Here is a 21,198-nt window from a genome sequence, read left to right as displayed (position 1 = left end):
GTCCCTGAGATTCTCCAGGCAAGAACACTGGAGTGGGTTGCTATTTCCTTCTCCAGTAAATGGGATACTTTACTTCAAATATTCTCTCTTGCTATCTAACAATCACAGTCAGGAATTCCTGGTAATATCTCGTATGTTATGCCTTAATTACCAGAAAATTGATAAATTAAGGAAAGGATAAATTAGGAAATTAAAGTACAAATTAATATTGCCACTGATAAATCTTGCCTGCATTTGCTAATAAAAGTGGAGAACAGAAATTACTCTAAGAGATAAGAATGAGAACAAAAAATTACTAATTTCCTATCTGTGGTTTAATTTTTTCTTTTATCTCTATCTAGTACTTGCCTCCCCATTCCCATTTTGAAATAAAAATCTTAAGGGAAAATTAATAATTTGCATCATACCAATGTGTATGTGTATAAAAGTGTAGTCATTTAATGAAAACATTGTTAAACATTGTTAGGTTTAGCATTCTATTAGTTACCTCAGGTTATACAATGTAAAATTGCACTTGCTTAAAAATTACTTCTGCACAATTATATTTTAAACCAAATATTGTTTTATTGCAACTTTATTTTCCTTTAAATTTAGGCAATGATTTTATATTAGAATCTAAACAGTTTTATTTAATGGGCAAAAACACTATCCCTTATATCTGTTCAGCTACAGTTTAACGATGAGCTTCCCAAGCCCTGTCTGTCACCCTGTTCCATTCTCTTAACTTTGATGATCCTGTATGAGATTAAGTTGCAAAAGTCATCTTTCTTCCCCATAATCTGAGAAAAATAAAGAGCTATAATATGAACTCATGTGAATACAATGTGCTAGAACAACTTGTTTCTTGTTTCACAACCACTGACAAAGTTATTGCGTATTTGCAGAACACCTGGTACTGTGCTGAGCATTGAGCATTGAAAGGAAATAAAGACAGACAAAATTTCTGCCTTTTTGGATATCAAATCTAGTGTGGAAAATAAATAATAACCAAGTAAACTACTAAGTACACAATTACGATTGGTGGTAAGTGGTATGAATCAGACATGTATAGAAAGTGAGGATGATGGTGAGAGTGATCACCGGAAGTTTCCCTGGCTCTAAAACCTGAAAGTTGAGAAGTAATCTGCCCTTTTATTAATTGGAACAGAAGAACACCATTGCAATGAGACAGAACAACATACATCCAAAGACCCTAAGATAGAAGAAAGCTGAGTATTGTTGCAGAACTGATTAGGGACTGGATCAGAATAATTAATATTATTTAAAATGTCCCTATTACCCAAAGTCATATTTAAAATCAATGCAATTTCTCTAAAAATTCCAATATCAATTTTCAAAGAAAATTTTTTTAAAAAAATCTAAAATTCTTTTAGCACTATAAAAGGCTTCAAATAGTCAAAGCAGCTCTTAAGGAAGAACAAAGCTGTAGACAGTACAGTTCCCAAGTTCAAACTATATCACAAAGCTATAGTAATCAAAAAAGTATAGTCCTGGCATAAACAGAAACATAGACAAATGGAACAGAATCAAAAGGCAGAAATAAGCCCTCACAAATACAGTCAACCTGGTAGTTCAGTTGGTAAAGAATCTGCCTGCAGTGCAGGAGACCTGGGTTCTGTCCCTGGTTCAGAAAGATTCCCTGGAGAAGGAAATGGCAAAACCACTCCAATACTCTTGCCTGGAAAATCCCATGGACAGAGGAGCCTGGTGGGATACAGTCCATGGGGTCACAAGAGTTGAACATGATTTAGCGACTAAACCACCACCACCAATATTGGACAGGGAGCCAAGAATACTCAACAGGGACAGGACTGTCTCTTCAATATGCAGGGTAGGAAAACGGGATAATCACACACTGAAGAATGAAATCAAGGTTGTCTGCCTCTGGGAGTAGGTAGCCTTTAACTGCTGGGTTAAAACACAGAAGGGTAGGGAGAAATTCCAAGGTGTCCTTGAATTATATGTCTACACAAAGGTAAACTAAAGTATCATCATTTCACCTTAATCATACCACTTAACTTCCTCAGATAAAATTATACACTTTCCTCTTTCTCTGGCTTCAAGTGCTTGGAAACATAAAGCAGGCAATCCCTTATGGTGTCTTGCCCAGGAAGCAGATATTCAGTCCAGTTCAGTTCAGTTCAGTCGCTCAGTCTTGTCCGACTCTTTGCGACCCCATGAATCACAGCACGCCAGGCCTCCCTGTCCATCACCAACTCCCGGAGTTCACTCAAACTCATGTACACAGAGTCGGTGATGCCATCCAGCCATCTCATTCTCTGTCGTCCCCTTCTCCTCCCGCCCCCAACCTTTCCCAGCATCAGAGTCTTTTCCAGTGAATCAACTCATCGCACGAGGTGGCCAAAGTATTGCAGTTTCAGCTTTAGCATCAGTCCTTCCAATGAACACCCAGGATTGATCGCCTCTAGAATGGACTGGTTGGATCTCCTTGCGGTCCAAGGGACTCTCAAGAGTCTTCTCCAGCACCACAGTTCAAAAGCATCAATTCTTCGGTGATCAGCTTTCTTCACAGATATTACCTATACTCAATCTCTTCTCTTTCCTTTCCTCCTTCAGCCAGGAACTATCCTCTAGTTAGAGTAGCACTGGCAAAAAATTTACTCTCCGCTTTCTGGTGTTCTCAACGTTTCATAAGGCTTATGTATTCCAGTTTACAGATAAGGAAAGTGAGGTTTTTAAAAGATAACTCGGCCGCCGACGCGCGTGCACTCGGCGGAGGGGCCGGGCCTGCGCTCTCTCCTCCTTCCTCCCCGCCTCCCCGTGCAGTGCCGGAAAGACCCGTCTCCCGCTGCCGCTGGGACCCCGTGTCATCGCGCGCCCAAAGCACGATGCCCCCCAAAAAGGGAGGTGATGGAATTAAACCACCCCCAATCATTGGAAGATTTGGAACCTCCTTGAAAATTGGTATTGTTGGATTACCAAATGTTGGGAAATATACCTTCTTCAATGTACTAACCAATAGTCAAGCTTCAGCAGAAAACTTCCCATTCTGCACCATTGATCCGAATGAGAGCAGAGTACCTGTGCCTGATGAAAGATTTGACTTTCTTTGCCAGTACCACAAACCAGCAAGCAAAATTCCCGCTTTTCTAAATGTAGGGGATATTGCTGGCCTTGTGAAAGGAGCTCACAATGGGCAAGGCCTGGGGAATGCCTTTTTATCTCATATTAGTGCCTGTGATGGAATCTTTCATTTAACACGTGCTTTTGAAGATGATGATATCACACATGTTGAAGGAAATGTAGATCCTGTTCGAGGAATAGAAATAATACATGAAGAGCTTCAGCTTAAAGATGAGGAAATGATTGGGCCCATTATAGATAAACTAGAGAAAGTGTCTGTGAGAGGAGGAGATAAAAAACTAAAACCTGAATAGGACATAACGTGCAAAGTCAAATCCTGGGTTATAGATCAAAAGAAACCTGTTCGATTCTATCACGATTGGAATGACAAAGAGATTGAAGTATTGAATAAACACTTATTTCTGACTTCAAAACCAATGGTCTCCTTGGTTAATCTTTCTGAAAAAGACTACATTAGAAAGAAAAACAAATGGTTGATTAAAATTAAAGAGTGGGTGGACAAGTATGACCCAGGTGCCTTGGTCATTCCTTTTAGTGGGGCCTTGGAACTCAGGTTGCAAGAATTGAGTGCTGAGGAGAGACAGAAGTATCTGGAAGCGAACATGACACAAAGCGCTTTGCCAAAGATCATTAAGGCTGGGTTTGTAGCACTCCAGCTAGAATACTTTTTCACTGCAGGCCCAGATGAAGTGCGTGCATGGACCATCAGGAAAGGGACAAAGGCTCCTCAAGCTTCAGGAAAGAGTCACACAGATTTTGAAAAAGGATTCATTATGGCTGAAGTAATGAAATACGAAGATTTTAAAGAGGAAGGTTCTGAAAATGCAGTCAAGGCTGCTGGGAAGTACAGGCAACAAGGCAGAAATTATATTGTTGAAGATGGAGATATTATCTTCTTCAAATTTAATACACCTCAGCAACGGAAGAAGAAATAAATTTTAACTATTGCTCAGATAAATGTACAACTTCCAAAAGGCATATACTTTTTTTTTTAATTAAAATTTCTGAAAACTGAAAGGGCAGGTAAAGTTGGGGTGATGGGAATCTTCTACAAACAATTATTTTTATTTGTTTTAAAATTAAAATACTGTGTACCTCCAATGAGATGCAAGTTCACTAAATGTGAACAACTTTGCTTTTCACATGATTAAGACCCTACTCCAAATTGTAGAAGCTTTTCAGGAACCATATTACTCTCTTGATACTTCATTAATCTCCATCATGTATGCCAGGCCTGACACATTTGACAGTGAGGACAATGTGTGTGCTTGCTCCTTTTTGGATCTACAGATAATGCATGTTTTACAGTACTCCAGATGTCTACACTCAATAAAACATTTGATAAAAAATAAAAGATAACTCACTGTATCCATTCAAATTTACATATTAGTGATAGAAATGGAGTTTAAACACAAAGTCCATAACCAGGGTTGGTTGACATATGCCTTACAGTTCTTCTATGTAGATGGTTAAACTGCTCTTCCAAGATAAACACTGGAGAGAATGAGGATAAAAATACATCAGTGAAGACCAGGAATACTTAACACTGATTGCCTCCTTTCTTGCTCTTATAATTTGTTTTCAAAGGGTACTGGGTCTTGGTGGAGCCCCACTGAAAAGGAGAAATTTAAAACCAGAAGAAAAATAAAAGCAGTGTGGAGAGAGGGACGAAGTTGGCTTCCAGCAATAGGACCCACTAGTGTTAACCCAACAGAGACTGGTTCTAGAACCAGCAGAGGCAACCCTAAGACCTGCAGAGACAGTCACCATATGAGAGCTAACCTTACTGGCCTGTCAAGCTCTGCAGTGTAATATGCAGTGGCCAATGTAGGATGCCACACACACGGCAGATTTGCATTTTAGTTTAGGCTTCCCAAGCTTAGGAAATCTCAAACGTTTAAAAGGAAGCGCTAAAAAACCTGCCAACCCTTAATCCAGGGAGAGAAATTATCTATATTATCCTGCGGAGCAAACAAATCTGTCCTCTACCCCAAGACAGACACTATGGCTGTATCTTCAGTGTCTAGAAGAGAAATTGATACAGAACAGCTGTTCCATAAATATTTCTTAGATGTCTGATTGACTGACTGAATAAATGGTGGACAAGGATTTCAAGGAGTTGTCCTGAAAATTTTGGGGAAGGGACAGTCAAGCAGAGGTGTTAAGAAAGAGAGAAGAGTAGTGGTTTTCCAAGCCTGCAAAGGAGGAAAGGCAACCTCACCCTTGTCATGGCGTTAGGATGGAGATGGTTGGAATATTTTTATTTTCTTGAGAAAAATCTTCACATGGACCAGTCACAGTGCAGAGACATAGGTTGGTTCACTAGAGTGAGGGGAGAATGACTGTCTTGAGCCTGAAGCACAAAGGTAGCTTAGTGCAACACTCATTGATAGCCTCAGCCACTTTAGGAGCGAGAAGCTGCATTAGAGGAATAGAAAGGAGCTAGGTCTGTGACGATCAGAGGTAGGATACTATCTGAGTCACTTATACAGAGAAGTTCATACTGAAACCACAGCAAGGGCCAAACAGGTACATTGTTAGTAATGGAAGTGATTTGGACAATATTATGATTCCTGAAGTTATTTATTGAGGATTTTAGTCAGAGACAATTGTGCATTACTATCATTTTTCTTTTTAGTGTATTGATCGCCGAAGAATCGATGCTTTTGAACTGTGGTGTTGGAGAAGACTCTTGAGAGTCCCTTATACTGCAAGGAGATCCAACCATTCTAAATGAGATCAATCCTGGATGTTCATTGGAGGGACTGATGCTAAAGCTGAAACTCCAATACTTTGGCCACCTCATGAGACGAGTTGACTCACTGGAAAAGACTCTGATGCTGGGAAAGGTTGGGGGCGGGAGGAGAAGGGGACGACAGAGAATGAGATGGCTGGATGGCATCACCAACTCTGTGGACATGAGTTTGAGTGTACTCCGGGAGTTGGTGATGGACAGGGAGGCCTGGCGTGCTGTGATTCATGGGGTCGCGGAGAGTCGGACACGACTGAGCGACTGAACTGAACTGAACTGAAATATTCATTGATTTTTAAAACCCCTTCAAGCTGGTAGACTGTGGGGCATATCTATTAAATTGTTTGTTTCCTGATGAGAATGTAATCTGGGTCACTGATTCGAATCTCATTGATGACTTGAAAGATAATTTTATTTAATGTGGAGTTTTTTTCACTTTATTCTTCTTTTCCTCATTTAAGATTATGTGTAAAATAGCACTGTAGGATAAGCAAAAACAGAAATTTGAGGCTTTTGTAGTAAATACTTAACATACTTTTAAAAAGTATGTAAGTATTTATTTGATTGCACTGGGTCTTTGTTGTGGCATGCGGGATCTTTTAGTTGCAGCAAGTGAAATTTTTAATTGCAGCATGCAAGATCTAGTTCCCTGAGCTGGGACTGAATGCACGACCCCTGTATTGAGAGCTCAGAGTCTCAGCCAGTGGATCACCAGGGAAATCCCACTACCTGATTTACTGACTCACTTTCAAGGAAGGTAAAACCTTCTTCTCTCAGTTTCAAAATTAGGTGCATATGTTATTGAGTAAAGCAGGGTTTTTTTGATAACTTAGGAGAAAATATGAAGTAGCCTCCAGCTCTGAAACCATACAGGAATTTTAGCAGACAATCTGAGATTGGTATGTAGTTCAAGATTCAGTTATAACCCAGAGTCAATGTCCTGGTACCACTGGGCCATGAAGGCATTTCTCACCCTCCTCTAAGGACGCAATACCTATAGGGCCCATAGGAAGTTCTAGACCTAGCAGTGTTGTAGGTAATTTTAGCCAAAGATGAATGTTTACACAATCAGATAACTTCATTCATGCTTCTCATCTTTAGTACTAGAGCAGCACCTAAAATGCAGACTCTTCTGGCATATCACTGTGTTCTCTCATTTGATGCTCTAATCTATCCACCCCAACCTCTCACTTTCATATTGTTGACTGCCTTCCAAAATCTTTCACTTTGCTCTCAGGAGTCTTATTCCATTTTCAACAAATTTTTTTTCCTGCATATTCAGTCTCCTCAGAGAAAATTCTCTTTATCTCTTTGCTGTAAACTAGTGTCCCAAAGATGATTTCAGGATGCTCATTGGATAAACATTTACATTTTAATAGTTATATTTTATTTTAATTAGAAAATAATTATATATATATATATATTTTTTTTTTTTTAGGAAAATAGATATTGGAGCCATCTCTGCATGAGTACTATCAGGTTAAAATTAAAGGAAGAATTCAAGAAAAAAATGAAGGAGCTGGTGAATTGATTTAAAGAAGACTACTGAGAAAAGAATATGCAGAGAAAGTAGAAATGGCAAAAATCATAAATGACTGCAGTTTAAGAAGTTCTACCTAATGTAAACCTAATTTCCCATTGAAAATTCTACTTTCACTGTCACATTCTCCAGTGTGTGCTAGACTTTTTCTTTTATCCCAGCCACCATAAGGTCAGATAACGTCAGTTACATTCTCTTAATATCTTTCCTGGATCTTGACTTTGCCTTCATTCGGAAAAGTTCTTATTGAAGCCACATCTTCAAATTATAGTACTCTGTAAGCCCTATCTTTTCTCTGTAGACTACTGTCCTTCAGATTCATCTCTTATAGACCTAAAAAGCTTGAGTATCCAGTTCAGATTTATACTGTATGGTTAGTGTGTGAGCATGTGTGTGTGTGTGTGTGTGTGTATTATTAATAAAAATAATATACCCTCATTTGTGAGAATTTGGAAAAGTACAGAAATTAATCCTATCATTAACAGTTTCTAAGTATTGTTAAAATTTTAACATATTTTCTTCAAATTATTACTGATATTACTTTTTTATACTTTATCACTAACAGCACATCTTAATAGTTTTTATATTATGCCAATGTCTGCCTTTACAGAATAATATGAATACCGTCATTTAATCACTCCCCCTTTCATACTGTTCATGGGGTTCTTTGCTGACAAAGAACCATCTAGTCAAAGCAATTGTTTTTCCAGTAGTCATGTATGGATGTGAGAGTTGGATTATACAGAAAATGAGTGCAGAAGAATTGATGTTTTTTGAACTGTGGTGTTGGAAAAGACTCTTGAGAATCCCTTGGACTGAAAGGAGATCAAGCTAGTCAATCCTAAAGGAAATCAGCCCTAAATATTCATTGGAAGGACTGATGCTGAAGCTGAAGCTCCAATCCTCTGGCCACCTGATACAAAGAACTGACTCACTGACTAAGACCCTGATGGGGGAAAAGATTGAAGGCAGGAGGAGAAGGGGGCGACAGAGGATGAGATGGTTGGATGGTATCATCGACTCGACGGACCGTAGTTTGAGTAAGCTCTGGGAGTTGGTGATGGACAGGGAAGCCTGGTGTGCTGCAGTCCATGGGGTCGCAAAGAATTGGACATGACTGAGCGACTGAACTGAAGTGAACTGAATCATTCCCCTATTGTAGGACACTTGGGTGGTAATAAACTTTTATTATTATATAATGTTTACAGTAAACATCTTTGTGGATAATTTAGTCTACACGTTTAACTTACCCCACAGGGCCAGGTTCCCAGAAGAGGATTTTCACGGTCAAGAGTCAAGAAAAAATTTAAAGTGTAATTGGATAAACTGAGGACTCCCCAGGGCCATTTATAAAGAACAGTGGGAGATTAGAAAATGGCTAAGGAGGCTGCCTTTGGTGCTTTTGTTGTTTGAAGCTCTTCCACCCTCTAGCAGCCTTTTATTATGCTGAGCAGGATTTGTAAACTAGATGGACTTTCTGAGAAGACAGGAGTGAAGCAGAATTAAGAGCTGGGAGAGATGTGATAGTAACCTAGGGTAGTGAAACTGTGAGAATGAACAGGGACGGTTAGAGACATAATGCGACTTAAGAAAAATCTTTTATATGGAGCCTACATATTCTTTCACAGAAAGCTTGTAATGTTTGTTCACTCTCTGTTTTCAAGAAGTTCAGATAGGTCACATGGAAATTTACAGAGGCTGGTACACAAAGGCTTATAAATGCAAACTTCAAAAGAATATCTGCAAAGCTTGCATGCTATGAATCTTTAAAGTAGGTATCTGGGTTAAGGCTGTAAGCTTTTGGAACAACACAAAAAGCCATAAAAGAGGCTTTTAGCTGTTGCCTGGTAGTTTTGAATTAGGGAAGTGCAGGTAGGGAGTGGAACTTATAGACAGCCCTAGAATGATATTTTCAGTTTACATCTTAAGAACTAGGTATGCGTGCATGCTCAGTAGCTTCAGTTATGTCCGACTCTGTGCGACCCTATGGACTGTAGCTTGCCAGACTCATCTGCCTGTGGGCTCCTCTAAGGCAAGAATACTGGAGTGGGTTGCTATGCCCTCCTCCAGGGGATCTTCCCAACCCAGGGATGGAACCCGTGGATCTCTTGCATCTTCTGCATCACAGGCAGATTCTTTACCACTGAACCAACAAGGAAGCCCCTACAAGGTATAAATATATGCAATTTTCAACTGCACAACCCCCAGTAAAAAAAAGATTTGATAATTTTTGATGGGGCCATTTCAATCTAGCATTTTGTTTAAGAATATGGATTAAGGAAGCAGACTATCTGACTTCAAATCTAAACTCATGGAAGGTCAAAAATGAATAAAAATGGTTTACCTGTGCAAGAAAAGAGAGAACAGGAGAGAGAGTCCAGGATGGAAGCTAGGTTTGAATTCAGAATCATGTAAATGTCATACCTATTTTTTGAGAAAATAGTAAATCAAGATGACAGAACAAACCAGGCCTCAAATTTGAAAACAAATTGAAACAAGTCAGCATCATTGTATATCTGGGTGGTACCCAGATAAAAATGATTCCAAATACGTTTAAAACACAATGTTTTGACTGTACATCCCTAGTGGACATATGCTAAGGGAAACAAAGAAACAAAACCAAAAGCACATGGAAACTGTATTCTGTGCGCTTATGAATAGTGATGTTGATATCATTATTTTGGAGTTTTGTATATTGATATTATTATTTTGAAACTAATATATGTGTTATACACATATAGATAAAGCAAATTAATAATTATATTCATATCATCAAAAGACAAGGTTTTTCAAAGTAACAGAAGTCCTACAAATGCAAAATCAAATACATAAGTTAAATAAATAATAAACTTATGCTTTATTTATTTCTAAAAAATACTTATTTTCTATAATACCGTTTGCAAAAGCTGCCACAAACTGCAACGAAAAGACAATGACTGCAATCACTATCAAAATAATATAAAAATAAGTTATATATATATATATATATGATTTATATATGTAGATATAAACCCTTAGCTTCATAATTAAAAAAGAAACTCAATGGTCAGTTTTGATGGTTGTTAAGTTGCAAACTCACTATTACAACAATAGAAGAAAAAAACATTTATTTATTCTGCCTTTCTTATTCAAACTGCATTTCAGAGTATTCTATCCAAAAGTTAGAAATTCTTCTTTACAGAATAATAAATTCAGAAGGAATATTAGAACTGGAACATCACCATTTTGCAAGCTAAAATGAAATAATAAATGCTAAAACTATTAGTCAGAAGATTTATGGGGGAAACGTAATGGGTGTATGCCAACATTTGAACCATCTTAGCCTAAATAAAAGTAGGACAATGATATGATGTTTTTCTTGATAAGATGAAATAGGAAGTATAAATCATATTGTCTCACTGTGGTTTATTATAAACAGGAGAAAGAGAGAGTGAAAGCAAAGCTGAACTAACCAGGTCTGGATCTACTGCCATATTATTGTAAGAACATGGGTGTGGAGGAACATGTTAATTAATACCACACTGATATAATCAATCCAATGAAAATGTGAGAAATGATCCAGTACAAATTATCTGGTGCTTTTATGAGAAATGGCATAAATGCTTTTATGAGAAAAGGGTGGCTGGAGGTGGGGAGTTGTTAGCACTCTGTACAAAGATACTCACACTGTATGCCCACTGTCACAGGTCTAAACATAGGTCCCAGTCTTTCAACTGCTCCTTTCAGACTCCTGACCAAACAGGTAACCCAGTCACCACCACCTGAGTCCAGGCATAACCTTACTTTGGACCACTTCTCTCTACACAAAGTAAATGGCCAGTTTAGTTGGCTGAAGCTCTGCCCTTTGAGAGGGTTTCCGTTTACTACTGTCTTTCAGAACTATTCCTGAGATTCAGTTTAAAAACAGTTTATTTTTCACTTGCAATCAGATGCCCAGACAATCCATTCATGGATCAAGCTCAAACTTCGTTCTTCCATCAGTTAGTAATGGAGAACCCCTCCTAAGAAGCTGAAGAAGTGCTGTTAATGCAACAGTTGCAGGTGATGTGAAAGTCTAGGCCATCTGTTCTTTTAGGTTACTTATGCTCTCTGGACCTATGTGAGCCCAAACATTGATAGACCACTTCTATTACAATAGACTGCTTCTGGGCTTTCCCAATTTTATGACTTGATGGGTCAAGATAGAACATTTTTCTACTCAGTCATTTGATGTTCTCAGGTCAGAAGCTTGATTTCTATCTGAGTCCAGTAGTATGCCATGAATGGATTTTGAATTCTGCATAGCTTTCTCATGGAGATGGCATATCTGTCATCTAATGAAAGAGAGAAATGACACAGTAATTTGAACAGGAAAAGCTTAATAAAAAAAAAAATTATCAACTATAGGTCCCACAACTAGTGAGAAATGAACAAGGATTCTAATGAAGATATTTATAATTCTAATACTCACTCACTCTCCACTAGATCTACCAATGTTTGACAACAACTTCTATGTGCAGAACAGTTCAGGCAAATATTTCTGGAGACCTCAATACTAGCAATATAAAACAATTGCTCAAACTTTACCCTAACCAGGTGAATTGTTTCCCCTTGGGCAACCTTTTGAGGTAAATGCATGTCCAGGATTTATCCAGCAAATATGCTTGCAGCCATGAAATTAAAAGACGCTTGCTCCTTGGAAGGAAAGTTATGACCAACCTTGATAGTATATTAAAAAGCAGAGACATTACTTTGCCAACCAAGGTCCGTCTAGTCAAGGCAATGGTTTTTCCCGTGGTCATGTATGGATGTGAGAGTTGGACTGTGAAGAAAGCTGATCGCCGAAGAATCGATGCTTTTGAACTGTGGTGCTGGAGAAGACTCTTGAGAGTCCCTTATACTGCAAGGAGATCCAACCAGTCCATTCTAAAGGAGATCAATCCTGGATGTTCATTGGAGGGACTGATGCTAAAGCTGAAACTGCAATACTTTGGCCACCTCATGCGACGAGTTGACTCACTGGAAAAGACTCTGATGCTGGGAAAGGTTGGGGGCGGGAGGAGAAGGGGACGACGGAGAATGAGATGGCTGGATGGCATCACCGACTCTGTGGACATGGGTTTGAGTGTACTCCGGGAGTTGGTGATGGACAGGGAGGCCTTGTGTGCTGTAATTCATGGGGTCGTGGAGAGTCGGACACGACTGAGCGACTGAAATGAACTGAACTGAACTGAACTGATGCTTGCAGTTAAAATTTCATTCTGCAGAATGTTGGGGAAGCTTGCCTGCACCTCTAAATCAGATATTAGTGTTAGAAATATCTTAATGAGTGAGTTTCTCTTTGCATTTCATTATCTACTAGATGGATATTTCATTTTTAATATTTATTTATTTATTTGGCTGCATTGGGTCATAATTGCAGCATGCAAGATTTTCATCCCATCCGGTGGAATCTTTCATTGGAATGCCAGGACTCTTTGGCTGTGACACTTGGGCTCTGGAGCATGTGGATTCAGTAGTTGTAGCACGCCACCTTAGTTCCTCCATGGCATGTGAGACCTTAGTTCCTGAAACAGGGATTGAACCCGTGTCCCCTGTATTGCAAGGTGGATTCTTAACTACTGGACCACCAGGAAAGTCCCTGGATGGAGATTTTAGAATGGGTCAAAAGCAAACATTTTTGTCTAATCTTGACAATCCATATTCGTGTCTTCTGCCTATACTCAGACCTGAACTGATGAAAGCGAGGTTTCCCCTCATAGAATCTGTCAATGTGCTATTATTATTAAACAGATCTCCTATTCAAATTGAGTGAACCATGATGGGACTCTGGATTCAGCATGCATTTTTCTGGGTTTAGCAAAATTCCTTGCTATGTGCATTTCTCTTTCCCCAGTATATGTTTATCTAAGTAACTAGCTATAGATCTTTTAAAATAATGATGGAGGAAACATGACTGTATACATTTGCTGTGATATTGTTGAGTTATTCTTCATTTTGTTGTTCAGTTGCTCAGTCATGTCTGAACTTTGTGACCCAATGGACAGCAGCATGCCGAGCTACCCTGTCCTTCACTATCTCCCAGAGTTTGCTCAAACTCACGTCCATTGAGTCAGTGATGCCATCCAACCATCTCATCCTCTGTTTCCTTTTTTCCTCTTGCCTTCAATCTTTCCCAGCATGAAGGTCTTTTCCAATGAATTGGTTCTTCACATCAGGTGGCCAAAGTATTGGAACTTCAACTTCAGCATCAGTCTTTCCAATGAGTATTCAGGGTTGATTTCATTTACAATTGACTGGTTTGATCTCTTTGCAGTTCAAGGGACTCTCAAGAGTCTTTTCCGACACCACAGCTCAAAAGCATCAATTCTTAGGCACTCATCCTTTTTTATTGTTCAACTCACATCCATACATAACTATTGGAAAAACCATATCTTTGACTAGACAGACCTTTGTAAGCAGAGTAATGTCTTTGTTTTTTAATATACCATCTAGGTTTGTTATAACTTTTCTTCCAAGGAGCAAGCGTCTTTTAATTTCATAGCTGCAGTCACCATCTGCAGTGATTTGGGAGCTGAAGAAAATAAAGTCTCTCACTGTTTCCATTGTTTCCCCATCTATTTGCCCTAAAGTGATGGGACCAGATGCCATGATCTTAGCTTTTTTATTTTTAAGCCAGCTTTTTCACTCTCCTCTTTCTCTTTCATCAAGAGGCTCTTTAGTTCCTCTTCACTTTCTGCAGTAAGTGTGGTGTCAACTGCATATCTGAGGTTATTGTTATTTCTCCTGGTAGTCTTGATTCCAGCTTGTGCTTCAACCAGCCCAGCATTTCATATGATGTACTCTGCATAGAAGTTAAAGCAGGGTAACAATATACATCCTTGATGTACTCCTTTCCCAATTTTGAACCATTCCATTGTTCCACATCAGGTTCCAACTGTTGCTTCTTGACCTGTATGCAGGAGGCAGGTCACGTGGTCTGGTAGTCCCATATCTAAGAATTTTCTAGTTTGTTATGATCTACACAGTCAAAGGCTTTAACGTAGTCAATGAAGCAGAAGTAGATGTTTTTCTGAAATTCTCTAGCTTTTTCTATGATCCAGTGGATGTTGGCAATTTGGTCTCTGGTTCCTCTGTCTTTTCTAAATCCAGCTTGTACATCTGGAAGTTCTTGGTTCACATACTGTTAAAGCCTAGCTTGAAGGATTTTGAGCATTACTTTACTAGCGTGTGAGGTGAGTGCAATTGTGTGGTAGTCTGAGCATTCTTTGGCATTGCCTTCTTTTGGAACTGGAATGAAAACTGACCTTTTCCAGTCCTGTGGCCACTGCTGAGCTTTCCATGGGTTGCCATGCCCTCCTCAAGCAATCTTCCCAACCCAGGGATTGAACCCCAGTCTAGGTGTGTCTCCTGCCTTGTAGGTGGACTCTTTACTGCTGAGCCACTGGGGAAGCCTGAGGAAACGAAACCTAGGGGTAATAACTCAGTATGTCACATCTGTCTATAATGCTAATATTAACATTAAAAATAGTTATAATAACATTCCCACTGTGGAAATCTTCAGGATACTTTTGATGTATTATAATTCATCTAATATTTACAATAGAGATAAAAACACAATATAAGAAATATCATGACCTAACTGCCATTTTCTTCCCCTTCATACTATAAAGTAATTGATACAAATAAGCAAATGAATGTCAGACTCTGACTCTGTTGAGATTTGTAGTAGAGTATTTGTCAACTCTTATTTTCATTCTCTTCTTTCCATGTAATAAAGCTTAAAGTGGCCACATATTTGCCCAACTAAAGATTATAATTTCCATGTATTTTATATTTAAAGGTGACCATATGACAGAATTTTGACTAAAGCAATGTGAAAAACAAAACAAGTATTGTGTATCACTCTGCGTCTTACACTAAACATAATTGGGGATTGTCTCCTCTTTCCGTTGTTGGGAGATGGTAAGCATTGAAGCATCTCCCTTGAGTTGTAGGTATGGGTGTAAACTATGATTTTAGTGGACAGAGATGACTACAAAGCCAAGACTGTCTTCTTACCTTTGGACACATACATGAAGAAGGAATGAATGTCTATCTTATTAGAGCTTTTGGTTCCTTTGTTATGATAACCTAGTTTGCAATGTAAATAATATAGGGCCCTAGAGAAGAATGAACTTCCCTGGTGGCTCAGTTGCTAAAGAATCTGCCTGCAATGCATGAGCCCCAGATTTGATCCCTAGGTCAGGAAGATCCTTTAGAGAAGGGGGCATTGCAACCCACTCCAGTATTCTTGGGCTTCCTGGGTGGCATTAGTGGTAAAGAACCTGCCTGCGAATGCAGGAGACATAAGTGGGTTCGATCCCTGGGTCAGAAAGATCCCCTGGAGGAGGGGGATCTCTTGCCTGGAGAATCCCATGGACAAAGGAGCCTGGCAGGCTATAGTCCGTAAGGTTGCAAAAAGTTGGACATGACTCAATTGACTTAGCACAGAGAAGAATGTGAGTGTAGAGTGTTTCCCCTTCCCGTATTCCTTCTCACTCTGTTGATAGGCATTTCTTAAACAGATCCTGTCCTGGATTGAGGACTAGAAATCTCTGAGTCCTATTAGGAGATTGCCATTCAGAAATGAGTGGACCAATGAGGGAATGGACATTGATACGCATGAGCATGTGAGGTCTCTAGTCAGGCTCCTACTTCTTCTTACTCTACCTTTATTTTTTATTAATCTTTTGCATGAATTTATAAAGTAAAGGACACTTGTATTAATCCAGGCATGGGTTCAGTTTTTAGAAGGCTTTAGAAATTTTTAAAAATCAACAGAAGTGTAATTTGTAAGAAAAAGGCATCTGACTATAAATGAGACCCATTTAATCTTGGAAGAAAAATTGATGACATAGCTTTTCTTTTTAATTAGTTGCCGTAGACCTCAGTGCTTATATTATCAGGAAGCCCAGGCTCTCCTTCGTAAGACTTTTTTCCCTTATGTATTGTGCAAAATTTGAGGCAGAGTGAGAGAAATGGAAAATGAGACCAGTCCCCTGAGGGGACCTTGTTAGGTTTGCTAGTCCTCCCACTGCCACTTAAACTGGTTCTCTGAACCAGACAGAAGCATCCCTGGCCCCTGTTGCCACCCTTAGTGATCTAGTTCCTACCATAGGCTTCGGTAGAGCACTCATGGGCCTTGATCAGGCCCCCAAAGTGAGATTTCCAGGCTCAGCTCCTGGGACCAATATGCATAAGCAAATGGGGCCATTCAATGTTGAGGCAAGGGTCACAAGCAACTCTGTGGGAGATGGTGAAGGTGAGATGATTTGGGAGAATGGCATTGTAGCATGTATATTATCATATGTGAAATGAATCACCAGTCCAGGTTCGACGTATGATACAGGATGCTTGGGGCTGGTGCACAGGGATGACCTGGAGGGAGGATATGGGGAAGAAGGAGGTGGGAGGGGGGTTCAAGAAGGGGAACACATGTACACCCAGGGCAGATTCATGTCAATGTATGGCAAAACCAACCAATATATTAATGTAAAGTAATTTGCCTCCAATAAAAAAAAAAAAGATATTTTCTTCATTTTCTCTGGCCAAGGAGAAATTGGAAGTGTCTTCGTATTCTGCATAAATGAATTATTGTTTTAAAAAACTTTTAAAATCTCCTGCAAGGACAGATGTCAAAATATATCACTTGCAGTGTTTGCGTGTTGAAATTGTGCTTGATTTTTACTTTGTTTTTGTATTTTCTAAATATCTTCAATGAAAAAATTGCTTTTTTAAATAAGGTTTTTAATGCCATGAGTTGTTTTTTTTTTCCATAGAATAATGAGAAATGACAACTTTAACAAATGACCTGGTGATTTGAATTCATGAGAGACTGAAGAACACAGGCAAGCACCCACTCTGTAAACTCTAAAGTCAGGTACGTCCAGAGGATAAAGCCACTAAGGTTTGTTTCTCTGGAGAAGAAGCCACTGGACTCCATAACGTGGTAAGAACATTTAAACAATACTTTTGACAAATTACTGAAGGCTTATTGTGCACTAGCATGGGAGCGAAAGGCTTTCACAGTCGTAGGAGGGCCCCCGCACACTTCTAAGCTTTTTCTCAGGATCCCAGCCAGGCTCTCACAGGAGGAATCCAAGAAAGCTTCCACATGAAATCACCAAGGGGAGAGAAAGGGAAGCGATTGTGAAAACCTTCCGAAGTTTTCTTCCTAACAAGGGACTATTGTGAAATTTTGTCCCATCTGGAGAAAGGAGACTGCCCTAATCCAGCTCTATCCAGCCTTCATGTCTCATCTAAACTGCGAGAGGAGAAGCCATAATCAAGATGAGAGAAAGCTTAGAGGAAACAGCCCGGGGGTGCTGTACCTAGAGAAGGCTGGAGTGTCATAGTGGGAAGGAACAGAGAGGAGAGCAGGAAAGCTAGAATGAGTCATGAGACAAATCGTACTGGATTAGAGTCAGAGCTCTCTATGCTGCAGGGCCGAGAGCTGATGATGCCCCAGTAGCAAGGAACACACCCAATGTCAGTTTCTCATACTTGATGATGATTTGGCCCTGTCCTTCCTTATTTTGGGATTCATGAAAATGTATTCTAGGTCTTTTGAGAATGTCCATTTTCTATTGCTAATTGCTACATTTATTTTTGTGTTACTTGCTTTGCATTTTTAAATATTTTAAAATATAAGTTATAAGGCATGGTGAAATAAGCAGTAAAAAGGTGGTAAGTGAAAGCTTTGAATTTTGGACTCTTGGTTGCAAATGATAGAAGTCCAACTGAAACCAGTTTAAGGAAAATACGGTGTACATGACTCATGTGTTTGGGAGGCTTAAGGGATTGGGCATAGGTTAGAATGAATATAGTGTTTTTAGTCTCGGTTCTGCTTTCCTCCAGAGATCCTCCATGAGGTGAGAGAGCTGGCTCCCAGCTGCTCTATAGCTAGATCCTGCATAACTTTACAGAGAATCACAACTCTCTGTCCCTTAAGAATTACAATTAGTATTTTGAATTAAGAATTGCCTCTGGAGTCAGAGCCCTTTTCTATTTAATAAATAATAAATAGTTTTCTCAGATTCACTGGAGGTAGATAAAACCATTTTACAAAAGACAAGGGAACATGGAAGGGGAAAAAATGTTAACAGATGTCCATTGCATAAACTGGAATGCTAGTATGGAAGATATAAAAGTTACATCTGGAGTTATATTGTATACTTAATGTAAAAATCATGAAAGTGAAGAAATCTCAAAATATACACTATATTTAGAAAGTTGGAGAGAAAGTGTTATGTAGTGTTTGGAATAGGTTATTTTGTCTTTACCTATGCAAGACTTATTAAGTTATTAAAATCTGTATTCTAGTAGTTTTCTTTTTTCTGAATCATTAGATAATCATGTTATTTCTATTTCAAAGAGGATTCTTAATTATATTTAGGACTGTTTTGTATAGCTATTTAAGACATGCTCTTTGACTCACTGGAAAAGACTCTGATGCTGGGAAAGGTTGGGGGTGGGAGGAGAAGGGGACGACAGAGAATGAGATGGCTGGATGGCATCACCAACTCTGTGGACATGAGTTTGAGTGAACTCCGGGAGTTGGTGATGGACAGGGAGGCCTGGCGTGCTGTGATTCATGGGGTTGCGGAGAGTCGGACACGACTGAGCGACTGAACTGAACTAGTATGGAAAAGTCTCCCAGATACTCATGCTAAGCCATTCATTCAATAAACATAAACTGGGTTTCCCATACATTTAATATTTTTTTGACCATTTGGTATATTGATAGAGAAGGAAAAGAGAAATACTCGAGTTGCTTTTCCACCATACAATCTAGCCATTTATCAATATTTTGGTATAAAATGGATTTTCCAGATGTGAACATGTGTTAAAGAGTTTATTACAATATGATGAAAAAGAAAACTGGCAATTATTCAGTTATTCTTTCAGTTAATAAAAAACTCCTGAATACCAAAAATATAATAAGGAACAAAACAAAGTTTACTTTGCATTAGAGGGAAAGAGGAAGAGGTAGAAAAAAACTCGAGTTTAATTTTTGAGTAATTAAAATTTTGATTTCATGCAAAGTGTTTTGGATTCTTTAATGAAACATATCTTTTAGACTGGTAGAAATCCTTTGAACTATTTGAAATATTGATATTTTGGAAAAAATCAATCAATATAATAATAATAATAAACAGTAGTAATAATAATAAATAGTAATAAAATTTTAAAAAATATCCTCATTATTTCAGATATGGAAAATCATTACTGAATGAGGATAGAAAACTTAATTCATAGATTAAATATAGAAAAATGCTTCTTAATGTTGTATGTTAAAAGGAAAGAATAAAGCTTTGTATATAACTAAATCCTTAGTTCTTTCATAGATCTTTAGAATTCGTCTTTTTCTTGTTTAAGGGGAATTTTGTTGCTAGAATTAGTCAAAATAGACTGAAAACTATTATAAACAATTCCAAAATGTCAGTTACTTAATGCAATAAAATTTTATTTCTCACACACAAAGTCCAAAGCGGATTTTCTAGATTGAGAGTCTCTCTGGTAGCTCTACTCCAAATAGAAAGTCAAGATCCCAGGCTCTTTTCATCTCTTGACTCCTCCACGGAAGAGGCAGAGGCTGGACACCACAGGAAGGCACTTTTATTCTGGGTGTGGATTTGCTTTACCTGCCAGCATTGCTTGGCCAGTGCACCACTCATGGACTTACAGAATACCTACATTCACCAGCTTGAAATTCCACACGACATTGTTTCACAGCTAGATAAATGAGGCAGCATGATATTCACTAGTCTTTCTACCTATATTCCAATATGGCATACAGTATATGTTTTGAATACATATGGTGTTGTTTCTCCGAGTTGGAATATGTTGCTCCAGGAATCTAGAGGGAGAAATATGAGTAGTCCATCTCATGATTATGCCTACTTATCCACTTGTGAAAGTTTGCTTCTTATCCCTAAAACTTTGGATGCTTTTGATTTAGTGATCTCAGTTTCCAGGGAACTAAGAAATATTATCACCAGGAGATAGGACCACTGTTCCACTGAACTGAAGACTGCCATTTGGCCATTTCAAGATTTTCATATCACTGAATTAACTGTCAAGGGGGGAGTACCTAATTGACTGAAGTGATTGATCCTGATTATCAAAGAGAATTTAGACTGCTGCTATATAATGGCCAGAGAGGACTAGATCTGGAACCCGGCAGATTCTCTGGGTTACCACCTAACATATGCATATTTAATATTAAAATTAATGGAAAAATACAGAAACACAGAAAAGACAGAATTACTGAGGCATTACATTCTTTGGGAATAAAGATCTGAATCATTTTGTCAGCTTAATAACCATAGCCAGCAGAGATACTAGCTGAGGTGCAATGGATAATAAAAGTTATAATTATCAACTTTCTTCTGACTGGTTCCAGAAACAAGGACTCCAGCATTTTGTATATAATACTTTCCCCCTTTTGCTCGTATTGTTCTAAATAAAGTTTGGTGATGATAGTGCTTTTACCTTCATCCTCAGTTATAGAGTATCCAAGGCAGGCTTATGACTGAACCAATAGAGGAACTAACTTAACTAATAGATCAAACGGGTGACGTTGCTGCTCTTCTGTGTCTCCCCTTTTGAAGGAGAGGGTGAGAGTACTGTAGTTTGAATAAATGCAGAAGCATGAAGTTGTTGCTGCTGCTGCTGCTGCTAAGTCACCTCAGTCGTGTCCGACTCTGTGTGACCCCACAGACGGAGAAGTTAAAATATATGAGGAGAGAATGGGCACAGATGCTGAGATGACAAAGGT

General features: G+C 38.8%; 1 pseudogene; it reads left to right on the top strand.

Annotated features, from left to right (window-relative positions):
• Nucleotides 1–2,804: 2,804 nt before the first annotated feature.
• On the top strand, nucleotides 2,805–4,295 carry LOC148778827 (obg-like ATPase 1; annotated as a pseudogene).
• Nucleotides 4,296–21,198: the final 16,903 nt, after the last annotated feature.

The sequence above is a fragment of the Moschus berezovskii genome, chromosome 1 (genome assembly GCF_049115385.1).
Source record: "Moschus berezovskii isolate FMDL1 chromosome 1, NW_MosBer_1.0, whole genome shotgun sequence".
In the NCBI taxonomy this organism is placed as follows: domain Eukaryota; kingdom Metazoa; phylum Chordata; class Mammalia; order Artiodactyla; family Moschidae; genus Moschus; species Moschus berezovskii.
Note: the sequence above shows the minus strand (reverse complement) of the source record. Positions and strands in the feature narration are given on the sequence as shown.